Source organism: Sciurus carolinensis, chromosome 2 (genome assembly GCF_902686445.1).
Source record: "Sciurus carolinensis chromosome 2, mSciCar1.2, whole genome shotgun sequence".
NCBI lineage: Eukaryota > Metazoa > Chordata > Mammalia > Rodentia > Sciuridae > Sciurus > Sciurus carolinensis.
Window position 1 is genome coordinate 6,122,372 of NC_062214.1, and position 14,375 is coordinate 6,136,746.

General features: G+C 51.0%; 1 long non-coding RNA gene across 1 annotated transcript; it reads left to right on the forward strand.

Moving 5' to 3' along the window:
* Positions 1-4,255: 4,255 nt before the first annotated feature.
* LOC124977707 (uncharacterized) lies at positions 4,256-13,713 on the forward strand. The gene is made up of 3 exons (XR_007107243.1): positions 4,256-4,385; positions 6,589-6,699; positions 11,594-13,713. It is a non-coding gene; the product is annotated as an uncharacterized LOC124977707 (long non-coding RNA).
* Positions 13,714-14,375: the final 662 nt, after the last annotated feature.

A 14,375-nucleotide genomic window follows, 5' to 3' on the forward strand; every position in this document is an offset into this window, starting at 1 on the left:
TCCGTGCTGGCTGAGCCTGGCCTCCCCGCCAGAGCCATGCTCCTGAGGTCCCCGAGCCGTCCAGTGGAGCTGTGAGAGATGATTCCCCCACGGCGCCGCTCCCTGGCCTGCGTGGGCAGCGCTTCCTTCCGTTACTCTGCACGTGGTTGGAATCCTAGGCAGAGTGGAGGCCCCAGGGCAGCTTTCCAAAGTGGTTGTGTCTGCAGGCGCTCTGCCCACCAGTCCTGTGGGCTCCAGGTGCTCTGAGTCCTCAGGACCACTTGGCACGTTTGGTCCTTTTCATCTTAATCCTTCTGTGTGCGTAATGTGTGAGGCGTAAAGTGTTTAGTAAGGTCGGTGTTTTGGTGTGGCGATGTTCAAGCTTCAGTTCACTGCCCACCTGCGAAATCAGAGACTCAGCATTTGAAAAAGACATCAGTGTGTGTGTGTGTGTGTGTGTGTGTGTGTGTCTGTCTGTCTGTGGGTGGGGGTGTGGGGGGGGGAGGAATGACTTGGGCATCAGAAGCCTGTTAGCCCAACACCACTGTTCCAGAAAAAGAATAAGTGAAAGTTCACTGAGTTGGAAGACATATTTTTTAAAGCCCCCATCCACATTAGTGAGAAGATAGAAAAGCAACTCTGTATTTTCTTTCCTTCTTAATGTCCAAGATAATTGCCTATTATACAGTGATGGGACCCTGAGACAGTGCATGACAGAGCAGCGTGATGGAGGGGTCAAGGCCACCATGGGGAAGACTCTTTCCAGCTGTCCCAGCTGCAGGGAGGGGCCTGGTGTCACCAGGATTCTCCTGGCTGTTTTCCTGGTTCGGTTGCTGAAGTGCGTGCCAGCTAGCAAGGAGATTCCTAATTCCTGGCAGAGCAGGCAGTCACCAAAGCCCAGAGCGTCCCTGGAGTCATTTCTACCAGAGCTGACTTCTGGCACCAGGTGGCGCCCGTGGCAGTCACAGCTTGGGGACTTGGACCCAAGCTGTGGAACTGCTGCTGCTGGGACCAGAGCAAAACCCCAGCCCACATTTTACGTGACTGGATTTTGCTCTCCCACTTAGTACATCGTGGTGGAGTCTTCAGAGTTCAATTAGAAATGTCATCTGAAGCCAGCGCCCCCGCTTGGCGCCCACAGAGCCTCTGCTGACCTCTAGACGGCATGTTCCAGAGTCCCCCTGAGCCGGGGGGGGGACTGTGTTCCAGAGCACACCTGCCTGGGCAGAGGCTGCTGTGCAAGGGGGCACTGGGGCTGCGCTGCCGAGCACTTGCTATGGTGGGAAGGGACCCAGCAGGGGCGAGGACAAGCAGGTCCTGCCTCTGGAGCTGGCGGGTCCTTGCGGATAGAGGGCACGCACAGAAGACGCAGGCAGGACTCAGCTCGTGGCTTCTGTGCTAACGCCTGGTTGCAGGGCCTGGGGAGCCGCCTGGAGGAGAGAGGCCTGAGCGGCTTGACCCTGCGTCTCAGATGCAGTGGGCGTCTGCTCCACTGGACCCGGGGTGGCCTGTCAGTCACACTGGAAGGAGCCACTTAAGGGCAGTCACACTGAACTCCCAGGGTTGGCTACAGTCCCCAGGAATAAAAAATGTCACCCCAATAAATGCCACATTCCCTCTGTGGACTCAGGCACAGGAATGGAATTGCAGAGGTATCATCCAGATCAAGTTAAGAGGAGACTCCAATTTGTAACTGTGAAAGATGGCTTTAATTTATGGCTCATGGCAAGACTTCTGGAACATTCTTTTGCTCCACTCTTCTCTCTGCTTCTTCCTTATGATCCCTCTGTGATTCTCAGGCCCCTCTCCCCACAACCCTGTCCAGGACCGCCAGCCTTGGTTTCTTTCTCCAACTCTGCTCTTGTCTTTCTGCAGATGTCCTTGAATCAATTCCCTTTGGAGTGGACAGGAGGAGTGAGGCAACGAGAACCGTCTTGGGAGAGATGTAAACGAAGAGTGAACTTGGAATTATTTACATGGACGCTGCACTCTGCTTCCTGAAGTTGACCTTGAAGAGAGACTGAACCCTGTCGGCCCCAAGACTCGTGAACTCTCTGCAGTCCCCCCAGGCTCCCTTCTGAAATCTCTGCACTGTTTCTCACCATCTCCCATCGCCCTTCATGCTCTCTAGGCCCTCAAGTGTCCTAAACATTATCTCTGAGAGAAAAGGGAGGACAAAAGAAGGGACAGGAATGAGGTCCGGTTCTTCCGGGCAGGAATCTAATGAGAACATGTTCTGATGAGGTCGAGTGTGGTCCACTCACTGAGACGTGGGCACAGATGAAGCGGGTTGTGCCTCTGGGGTCCGCTGACCCTTGCTGTCCATCCATGCACTGTAGGAAGAGCGGCCTGGAGATCAGGGGCCACACAGGCCCTCACCGAGTGTTGCTTTTGACATCTGCACCCGTCTCTCTTAGATCCTCGTTGGGTGGAAAAGCCTGTGAAAACAGACACGGCCTTTCCCTTCTGTCTCCTGTGAGCACAGAGTTCTTTCTAAGCCACCTCCAAATAATTGATGACCAATTAAATAGGATAAGGATCAAGCACAGCAGAGACCACCAAATAAGTCGGGAGTTACATGATCCAGATGATTCCTTCTACTCAGGCCACTAGAGAATGATCCACACAGGATATGGCAGTTGAGTAGGATTGAGAAAGAGGAGGTTTGGGGGTGGGGTGACATTGGAGTATGTGCAGAGTACGTGGTGAGCAGACCCTCTTGAAACACAACTGGAAAGATCATAGGAGAACGCTGAACTTGACCCTGAAGGCAAGGTGAGGACTGTGGACTTTGTCCCGAGGGCCATGGAGACCACCACTGTTTTATAGACAGAGGAGAGGCTTTGTCAGGATGCATTTCCTCCTGCTCTTCTCCCCAGCAGTAGGGGAAGGAGGAGGATGCTCAGGACTCTGGACCAAGGGCTCCACTCCAGGCTGCTGGGGCCCCACCCTGGCCTGAGCTGCTCTTGACAAGCAGAGCATGGCTGCCTTCTTATCCACAGTAGGGACCACTTTGAGAACCTACCTCAGAGTTGTGCAGATTAAGCCAACAAATCAGAAAATGGTAAACATTCTCTAAACATACAGCGCTTTGGACCGTGCCTGATGCAGGCTGTCTACTGACAACTGCTGTCTGCCATGTTTATTATTCCCAATGGACAAGGGAAGACAGCCTCTCTCCCTACCTCTCTCTCCTGCGCTGCGGCCCTCCTGTCTCGGGGCAGCTCTTGTTTTCTTCTTTCACTGTTGGATATTTCTCAGGTGCACTTCCTTCTCAGGCATGACCTTCGTTTTCTGCACCTCAATCAAAAGCACCTCATAAATAGGAAGTGCTGACAGTGTTGCTTCTGTTGCATGAGGTCCATAGGTGTTGATTTTTGTCTTGTCCAAGCTGTTCCTTTCTCCTTGGGCTGTAGGATGCCGATGACACCACTCCTTGGTGTTGTTCTGAGGGTTAAGCAAGAACATGTCTGCAGGTGCCTAATAAAACATCTGCAGCCAAGGCCTCCACAGAGGGTCAGACTCCCTGTCTCTCTGGCCCAGGGACTAAGGCCACCTGTCACACCTGTGGCGTCACTCTCCAGGTTGCTTCCACCTTCACCAGGAAATCACCAGCAGATAATCTCTGCGTGTGGATTGTTTCCTTCTTCTCTAGTCAATGTCTTCTTCCTTTAGCTTTTATTATCTCTGTATTAGTTTATTTGAGCTGCTGTAACAAATGCCATAGACTGGGTGGTGTAGACAACAGAAATTAATTTTCTCTTGGTTCTGGAGGTCAGAAGTCCAAGATCCGTTTATAGCAAGGCTGGCTTCCCCGGTGGCCTCTCTCCAGAGCTTGCAGTCTCGTCCTTCTCCCGGGTCGCTCGCATGTTCTTTCTCTGTGCGCACATCTTTGGTGTCTCTCCCTCTTTTTTTAAGGACACTAGTCCTGATGTATTAGGGCTCCTAATTTATGCCCAATTTAAACTTAAGACCATCTTGAAAGGTCCTGTTTCCAATTACAGTCACACTGGGGATTAGGGCTTCAACATGTGAACAAGTTAGTCCTTCCCAAATGCTCCTTTGATCCTCCCTTGCTCTGCAAATCATCTGTGTGCACATAAAGTACAACCACAGTGGCTGTGTGAGATTAGATGAGTATTTAGAAGACACAATTCTCTGTCTCCCTCCTCCATGGGTGGTCTCTTTCCCTGCCTCCTCTTTGTCTTTGGCATGTGACCTGATTTGACCAACGGGAAGTTAGCAGATGTGTGCTTCCAAGGCCAGAGTTGTCCTCTTAGCTGCCACCTTTCCCACAGGCACAACGTGCCCCAGGAGCTCCTCGTCCAAGGAGGGCGAGAGACCTGTGCCCTGCATCCTGAGCCCAGCCAGCAGAGCTCCAGCTGCCTCGCGTATGTGTGAGAGAGGTAAGTGCTCATTGTTAGTTGTCCCTGTGCTTGGGAGTGGCTGTTCTGCCACACTGGCAGCTGACTCATGCAGTCATACTTCCTGGAATCTTACCATCTCCTGGAACCAGTGCATTATCTCATTTAATTTTCATTAAGACTCCGAAGATGTAGATAGGCTCATTTTCTCATTTAATAGACAAGGAAATTGAGACTCCAGAGGTGTAGCAGCCTGCTCAGGGTCCTGCAGTCAGCCAGGCGGATCCCACCCAGGCCAGAGGGATGCCTGTACCGTGAGCTTCGGAGGACAGAGCGGTCCCTTCTTTTACAGCTGGGGCCAGGGTTTCCTGGTTTCTACCGATAGACTGCTCTACAACACAGACAGCCACTCTTTGGAGCATCTTCCTCCAAAAGCCCCGGGGGCAGGGACTAGGGATTCAGTGGCTCTTTTTTAATTGTCTGGACCGGGCTCCTCAGAATCGCTTTCACTGTGAGAGGAGGCGGCACGTGGCAAGCAGCCTGCGAGTGTATTGGTCCCTGGGTCCATGGGATGGTCCCCATCTCTCGCCACCCACCATCTTCGGCAGCTCTCCTGCGCTTGTCTTCTGCACCCAGCTGACCCTCCTCACCATACGGCACTTCTGTGTGTCTTCTCCCTCCTGCTTCCTCTCTCTTGGTCTTTTCCTACCTGTTTGGCTGATTCTTGGTTTGGGGGCATACGGCTGATCAATTAATAGAGGATCTGCAGAATCACAAGTGCAGTTAATACAGGACGGTGTAATTAACTTCTTCAGACTAATTGAAAATTTTCATTTAGAAAGAGCAGCCAAGTGCCTCCTTGCTTGAACGACTTTCTCTCATAAAACAGCCCTCACGAAAAGATTCTTTAATGTGTAGCCATAAACCCGAGACCTCCAAGGCTGCTGCAGAACTTTGGGGAAAGAATGAAGTCATTTCTGTTGTCTGTCTCTTCCCCTCCTGCCTCCCTTAAGCCATCCTTGGAGTTAGGAAACACCCGGCACTGTCTCGGGCTGCTTCTCAAGTACAGAGCAAGATCAGGAGAAGTGGACAGAGGAGAGAGGCTCCCACACCCTGTGCCCTATGATTGGCAGGGTGAAGAGTGCGGCTCTGGGGCGCTCACTTGGCCCCAGGGGGCTGCTTTTGGTGCTGGCCTTTCCTTCTGGGAGGCTCCCTCCCTGCCCTGCCCCTGCTCCTTCTAGGCCCTCCGGGAGGGGCTTCTCCATCCTGACTGCTCATGTGACCCAGATCTGTCCAATCCATGACTACTTCCTGGTCCCAGGATCTGATGGGTTCAGAGATTTGCATGTGGGTTTCCAATGGACCAGCTGAGATCTCTGCTAGAATTGGAGAGCGAGAAGCTCAGTGTCGGCAGGGCTGAGCCACCAGAACATGGCCTTGACCTACTGCGGCCAGCTTGCTGTGGGGAAGGGCAGTCCTACCTGGGAAGCCAACACCTGGAAAGCAGGGTTAAGGGGTAGAAGTCACAAGAGCCATCTGTGGGTCTGGATCCTTCTCTGCTTGAATGAGCCTTGCTTCCTGGACCTTCCACTTAGATGTGCAGGCATAATTAGGACACCTTGTTTTCTCCCAGCCTCTACTGGGTTAGGTTTTGTGTTTTGCAAGTTAAAGAGATTAGTAGAACAATCGTAGAATAAGTATTGACTTTGGGCAGCCAGAGGGGCAGGCTCTGATAATGATCGTGGGGGAGACAGCTTGAGCCACAGCCCCAGGGTGGGAGGATGGCAGGTTCTAGAAGCCCAGTGGGCACAGGATAGTACTGGAGGGCTTTTGGTCCAACCTCAGGGATTCTTAGATTGAGTTTCACTTTTTACTAAGTAAAGTTGTGGGCAGCCAGCAGAGTTTACTTGAAAGTCCAAGACTATGGCTTGAACGACTGGCCCCTTCTGTGCCTCAGTATCCTCACATGTGAAGTGGGGGTGACTGCCATGACTACCTTGTGTGATGTTCTAAGGGCTCCCAGGCCTCCCATCTATGAGGTGCTTAGCTTGGTGCTACCAATGTTGGGCATAATTGCTGTAGGCAGGATTTGCACTAAGAACTGTACTTAGTGGAGAATTAGGACAGTCAGAAGTGACTTGACCACAGGGGTCTCAGCCCATCAGAGTGAGGAGATTTTAGTAAGGGGAAAGTTTGCTCTGTCATGTACTTCTATTAATCACTTGCTTATTCACGCTCCTAATAGTGACAAATCAGTTGAATTTCATGATGGTCACGGCATCAACTGATATTCATTCCAGGCCAGCGCTGTGCACACAGCTCCAGCATGCTTCATCAAAACCGTCCTTTTGGAGAGGTGGGTACAGATGGTTTTAGGTTCGACCAGAGGGCATGGGCTGCAATGAGAAAATTTCGGTGGGTGGCCACAGGGATTCTTGAGGGCAGGAAGACTGGGGTGATGGAAAACCTGTCTGACAGTTTGGAGCAGCAGGGTGGCAGTCTACAGTCTCATTCCGGCAGGCAAACTTGAACTTCAGCTGAATGATAAAGATCACTGCTTAATCCCTGCAAGAACCCCAAGTGGCAGACACGATTATTTTCTCCATTTTGCACTAAGAGGAAAAACGCTTAGACAGGCTGTGGCAGTTTCCCCGGGTGGCACCAGTCACACAAGAGGTGGGCCTGGGATTCACACCGAGGTCTCAGTGACTTCAACTGCTGAGCAAAATGATCTCCGAGTTTGGGTCTTAGCTACCAGAAAAGGCAATGCTGGACCCCTATCTGTCCTTCCTTCAGAAGAGTCCCAATGTCCCTCTGGGAGGACGCTTATGGGTGGTTCTTGCGAGGAGGCAACAGAAGGTTCTAGGGGTTTCACGGTTCCCGAGTCTCAGTGACTGACATCCGGCACTTGTAAAATATCTCTTGGATGAGTAGCTGGTTGACACGGAAGAGGCCGTCACATCTGACAAAAGTTGTGTCTCCGCGACGGCCCGGGAGCCAGAGTGCCAGAGTTCAGGTCCTGGCCTTGTACCTGGTGTGACTCGGTCCCAGAGTCCTGACTTCCCTCAACTTCAGTTTCGTCCTCCGTAAAGTGGAGGAGCCGAAGACGACAGCATCTCTGTGGCATTGGATGAAGTGCGCGCGTCTGGCCGGTCAGCCCAGCAGATGCCCGTTCTGAGCCCGAGCACAGCGTCCTTTCTCTGCCCTCGCTGTGAGTGGTGGAAGGGACCCGGAGCCCCACGGAGGAGGCCTCAGCCACAGTGTCCTGGTGCTCCTTCCCGCTATCTCTTCCCGTCCCCTCAGGTGTGCAGGGAAATGGCAATTTAATTTTAAAATTAGCATTTATCTCTGCCTGTCTACCTAGCCCCATGTCATTATAGCAGCTGTTTCGTGTTTATCTGGAAAAGCTCTTTGGTTAATAATATGCTATTGGATTGCTGTTGAGCGCCGATCGGGAGGCAGCGGAAAACAGCACTAAGTGAAGTAAACATGGCCGCAGCCTTTTCTCTCTGCCTCTCCTGCTGCCTGCGAGGAGCACAGGGCTTCTCTGCTTCTGTCACTCACTCATAAATGGAAGGAGCAGGCAATAAATATCGTGGGGCTGATGGGTTTCCAGGGAGAAAGAGAGGAGGAGACGGCTAGAAAGCCAGGTGGCGTGGGGGCCCCTAAGCTGTGGGCTTCTGGCCCTTCTGCAGCGTGGAGGAGACAGGCTCGCAGCGCAGCCTGAGGAGAGAGGGCACTCCTACCGCACAGAGGTCACGCCCACTGGGGTCTGGCATGTCATGCTGGATGGGACATTTGTAGAATCTGCAAGTGCTGGCTTCTCAGGGTCTGTCCCAACAGTTGAGGCTGATGAATTCAGAGTGGACGGAAATCTTCACAAGGGTCAATGAGGCAGTGACGGAAGCACTGGGTAAGTGGCCCTTTTGTCCTGCATTTGCCACAGATGCACCATATGTTCTGGAAGGATCAGATTCCCTTCTTGGATCTCAGTTTCTACAGATGGCAGCTTGATTCTCAAAAACAATAGCCGACATTTATCAGGTGCTCAGAATGTCCCAGGCATGATTTAAAACCCTCTACTTAATCCCCATTTGATCTCCACAACAAGGAAACCAAAGCACAGCTGTTCAGTGTCAGCTGCAGAGTTGGGCCAGGAGCCTGACCACTGGCTGCAGGCACTGTGACCCCAACCACACGGCCTGCTGCCTTCGCGGTAGGATTGCACATCTGTGCCGATGTGCTGTCTTGTTCCAGGGCTGGGGTGAGGATCCAGCACGCCATTACACACAGCTTGCTGTTTCCCAGAGACACACTCTCAGTCTGCAGTTCTGGGTGGGCTTGCCTGGCTGACTCCCTGGGAGCACCTGTGACTCGGGACTGACCCATGATAGCTCCGCATCCCCTGGTTGCAGGGACTGGTTCAGGGGAGGTCAAGTCACCCAGTAGCTAGATCATGATGTGACTTCAGTCTCAGCAAAGAGGAGCTCTCTGACCCCAGGGCTGTCTCCTTGGCAGGATGCAGGCTTGTGGTCCCGAGAGTCACTGCATTGACAGATGCTGCTCGAGAATAAGGCAAAGAGGACAAAGAACAGAGAGAGAGAGAGAGAGAGAGAAGAGAAGCCGAAGAGATGTCCACTTACTGGTGACATCATTAGAAGCCCTGGATTCTCATAAATTATTTGAGCAACAACCTCCTTTTATGCTCAAGGTAGTTTGAACAAGGCTTTTGCCACTTGAAACTGAAAAATTGTGACTTGCATACGTCCTATCTCTGGACTTGACACAAAAGGGATTTGTTTCTTTTGACACTTATTATTCTCAGAACAGTGCCTTTAAGATATCGATTGCCTTGTGACATTAACTCAGGAGGGGAGAGTATGAAACTAGTGAGAGTGAGACTGTAGAAATGGTAGACTTGGTCAGCCTTGGGTCAGGAGGACCCAGGGAGCTGATAAGCTCATGGGAGGGAGCCCTTCTTCCTGGCCAAACCAGTCAGTGCTGCTGCTAACTGCTCAGGAGCACTTGAGTCAGGATTCTTTGGGCTGAAAGTGATAGAAACAAACTCAGCTTGGCCCCAGCAACACAGGGAGGTTATTGGGTCCACATGTCCGTGGTGTCTTCACCCTCAATCGTCTTTACCTTCCCAAATCTACCTTGCATAAGAGCAGGTTCAGGTTCTGTCAGCTTCCGGCTTCTCAAAGCCACTCTCACTGGGAATGGGGCCTCCCTTCACTCCCCTGTTGTAAGGGCTCTGATTAGCCCTTCTTGGGTCATGTGCCTGACCCTGGGCCAGTCACTCTGCATGAGGTCAGAGGATGCTTACTGACCAGCCTGAGTCACATGTCCACTGTGTGAGGAGGTGGCCTGTGTTAGAGCTGTCCCAGAGATGAGGGAGGGACAGTTTTTAAAATCAAAAGACGAGGGCTGGGGAGATAGCTCAGCTGGTAGAGTGCTTGCCTCGCAAGCACAAGGCCCTGAGTTCGATCCCCAGTACCGCAAAAAAAAACAAAACAAAACAAAACCAAAAGACGAATGTTGCCAAAGGAGAAGAAAGTCAGGAATCTGGGCAGAAAAGACTTGTTATTGGCTGGAAATTTCAGGTCATCCTCTTAATAAATTCTTGGTTGAGGATGTTGAATTCACCACGCTCTACCCAGCAGGACCCCCTTCTTAGCTTGAATAAACTTGGGCCCGATGGAAAGAAATTTAAGACCTTGGGGTGCGGCATCAGTGATGACCAGCCGTCGGCGAGGCTGTTCTTTGGGGACGAGAGTGTTGAAGGGCTCAGTGTCGAGTCTGCCCACTTTATTTTAAGGATGAGCAGTGGAAAGTCCACACCATCGGAAAGCAGGCTGTGCCGCTGCTGGTTTCTGGTCTATCCTTCCTGCGATGCTTTTATTTGTAAATATGAAAATGCATTTTCCCCTTTTAAAATAAAAGTCATCTCACTGTTGATCTGCACTTGCTTCCACTTTCAATATATATCTTATATTTCCTTCCATATTTGAATATAAAGTGCTTATTTATTCCTTTTTTCAGCTTCATAATACTCCATTATGTGGCTAGGCCATGATTAGTTTAACCAGGCCCCTGTAGAGGCGCACAGACTATCTGTAGCTTGCTATTATGAGAAATGACACTGTGGTAAATAACCTTAGGCATTTATTTTTTTGCACATGTGTGAATATGTATGTAAATTTATACATATATCAAAATTCCTAGGAGTAGAGTTTACCACTGAGTTTATAGTTACTCAAGGGTTAATGCATTTGGAATTGTCAAATGTATATGGAAAAGTTGTATCAATTTGCATCCCATGAGCAACAATACCCCACCACCCACCCCAGCCTCATCAAGCCAAAGAGTTTTCAGCGTTTTCCAGGCTGCTTGTCTGGGGAGAAATGGTACCTTACACATCATCTGCCCTTCACTCATACCCAGGGTTCACTATTGTAGTGAGCAAACTTTATAACCACCAAAAGCACCGCCTTGTGATTTGCAAGAGGGAACAAAGAAGGGTGTTAATGAAACTTGGAAGGGAACTGAATTTAGATCTACTGCAAACATAGGAATAATGAAAGCAAACATCAAGATGTTAGAGGCATGGTCAGGAAATTAAAAAGATGAGCTGTAGCTTGGAAAATAAGTAATTAATAAAGAATATTGTTAAGACGGAATCAAAGTGTGACAGATGGGGAGATGGTGACATCCTTGGACTTCACCGGATGAGCCCACATTTTCCTAAGAAGGTGGAATGCATCTCAGACACAGCACGCTTCCAAATAAGCTCCACAAACACTGTTGAGAACCACTGCAAAGCCTGTAGCAGTTTCCTCATCTGTGAAACAGGGTCTGTTCCCAGCAGGGACTTGTGAGCTGGTAGCCTGAGGGCTCAGTGGGAGCACAGCAAAGGCGTGGGGCTTTAGGAACTGGCTGCACAGAGACCTGTGCTTCCTGGAGTGAATGTCGCAGCCACGTCCAAGCCCCTCACGTGCCTGGAACCCTGTGCTCTGGGTTGCTAGGAGTCGCAGGGCGCTCCAGGTGGGTAGCAGAGGAAAGCATTTCTACTTGAACGTTTTTGGCAAATTACCTAGAGACAACCAAGAAGAAAGGGATGTGAGTTTCCGAGCACTTAGTGATCTTTTTCTCCTTTAAATAAATATGCAATTCCATTCTGTTGCTTACTTGATGTTATGTTGTTGATTTTATGTTCTTTTTTTTTTTTTTTTTGCATCTGGTTCCCAAAGACCCAGCCTGCCTTTGATGAATCCCTGTTCCTGTTATGGTCCGAAGACTCAGGAAGAGGCAAAGGGGTCTTCGCTTGTGCAAATGAGTTACAGCAATGAGCAGCAGCTCAAGGGCGTGGGTGCTCACGAGCTCGTTCCTCCCTTCCTTCCCTTCCCCTCGTGTTCTGCCACTTCGCCTCTGCCCTCTGTCCTGCACATGTACGCGGCTCAGTGCTGAAATCCCTGCTGTCATGAATCTTACAGAGTAGATGGGGCAACAGACAAGGAAGCAGCACATAAATAACGCACCCCACGTGGCGTGGGGGGATCGCTGGGCTGGTATGAGGGAGCAAGTTGGGGCGGGATGCTTGAGGTCAGGGGTCTATAAAAGCATTTTTGGAATGGTGACTTTTCAGCTGAGACCTGAGTGCAAGCGGGAGCCAGTCCTGGGGCTGGGAGGAGCGTGCGGGCAGAGGAAGGGGCAAGTGCCAGGTCCCAGGGCAGGGGCTGGTGGGAGGGCAGCTGCTGACTGCAGGGGAGCTGACCATGGCCCTTGGTGGAGCGTCTCTTACTCCAGCATTGTGGAGACCACTGCAGGGCGGGCCTCAGCTGTGGGACAGATGTTAATAGGGAGTTGACAGAAAGCAGGGGTTCGCAGAACTCCCAGGGGCTCCCTTGAACAAGGCATGCCAGGTCACTCTATTTCCTTTCTTGTGATATTTATGAAAGTAAGAGATTAAAGCAATTCTTGTAGACATTGTGGATCGTGTTTATAAAAGCATTTAATGAGATAACTCAGGAGAGTAAAATATGGAGTAGATGATAAGGCCCTGCAGCAAATTTGCACCTGTTTGGACAATAAATTGAGGTCAAGACCCAGCTGGGTTCAGAGAACGCCTGCGTATCAGAGTTCTAGGTGGCCAGTGCTGGCAGCAAAGTCCACACATTCCTTGATAGGATCTGCATGACAAATAAAAATAGGTGCACTTAAGAACACTGCCCTTTAAGACAAGTGTTAATGAAGTGTGGATTTTAATTTTACTTTGTAGGTCAGTCCATATCCACTCATACTTAGTCTTTTAGACATTTTTAAATGGCTATCTTGATTTATCTTAAAAGATAAAAGAGGAAACAAAATTGATTTAATAATATTCTCAGTGGGGAGGCCCGAAGTGAGACCGTAATGACACCACATGAAGGCCCTTCCCCAGGAACAGCGCTCTGGGCTTGTGGAGATCAGGGCGGCTGGCCTCGGGGTGAGGACCTGGTTCTGTTAACTTGCAGAGAGAAGCTCGTGGGAGGTCATCAGATGACTCTCAGGGTGGAGGACCGGAGCCACTGCGGGGTGGCGGGAGCGTGGCCACTGCAGGGGCTTGCAGGGCAGGGAGTCCCGGGAAGACTTGCTCTGGAGGTTTTCCCGCCGGCTCGGCCAGGCTGGCTTGGGCAGGGGCTGCTGCTGGCCCCGCGAGGGCAGGGCACGTTTGAGATGCATCCCACCAACGATCCCTCCATGCTCAGGGTGACTCCTGCAAAGGTCAGGGTGCTCTCCTCAGTCGGCAGAAGGTGTGGGGACAACCACAAGGGACCGTCCCTTGTTGGCATCAACCAGCAGCATTAATACAACTGTGACATCTACACCATCTTCCTGCTTTCCCAGTTCGTATGCGTGCGCACACACGTGTGTTTTGAGTGTGCGTTTTACACGGAGGTGTGGGAGCACTTTCGTGTGCGTCTCTGGCAGTCCTTCCCTGGAGATTGTGTGGTGAATTAAAGGAGCATCGCGACAGGGCCAGAGGCAGTGTTTTGACCTCACGGTGGGCCCTGGGTGGCGCTTCTGAGGTGGGGGAAACCTTAACGTCTCTTCTGTTGCCTGCAAGGACTGTCTGCTTAGCAAATCATGGTTTCTGTTACATGTTCAAAGATACTCTATCCACCTGGGCTCGTGGAGCCCATGAAGAGCTGAGCCCAGAGAGATGCCAGTGAGTGAGTACCGCAGTGGGCTCTGGAGCCAGCTCCCCAGCACCACCTCACACCAGCTGGGTGACCTGGGCCAAGTCATTTTGCCTTCTTAAGCCTCAGTTTCCTGATCTGGGAAATGGGTGTGGCAGGATTACCTTTCTCATGCTGGGTCTGTGTTGAGGGGTGACAGAATGGAGCCTGGCTGAGTAAGTGAGTGTCAGCTGTTAAAGGCAGCAGTGACGGATTTGGAATCAGACAGGGTCTTCCAAAGTGCAAAACAGGTATTGTAGCAGGCCCTATGAGATAATGGAGACAAAGTACTGGCCCAGGACCCCTCACACGGTAGCCCCCGTTGTGCTCTCAGCGTGCCGGCCTTGCTGGTGGCTGACCTGCAGGTGAAGCCTGGAGACCAGCTCAGGCTGTCCTAGCTCCAGAGAAAATGCATGGCGAGAGTTTTCCACAGCGTTTTCATTGCTTCTGTAGAGACTAGAAGAAACAGCATGATGGAGAGAATTTGGAAATTCCAAATGTTTAAATTCTTTCCTTGAAGGAAGAAACTCGAAGGTGGGTGTGGGAGAGCCTTTCCCAAGAGTAGGGTTGGCAAAGCTTTTCCATAAAGAGCCAAAGAATAAGTACTTGAGGCTCTGCAGGTCCATGAGCCTGTGCCTCCAGGGCTCCTCCTGACCCCCTCAGCATGAAGTCAGTCACAGACAATAGGCGACTGGTGAATGTGGCTGTGTTCCAATAAAACTTTATTTACAAAAGCAGTCTTTGGTTCTGATTTGGGCCGTGGGCCACAGTTTCCTAAACTCTGCTTTAGCAACTAAACAAAGAATGCGTTGGT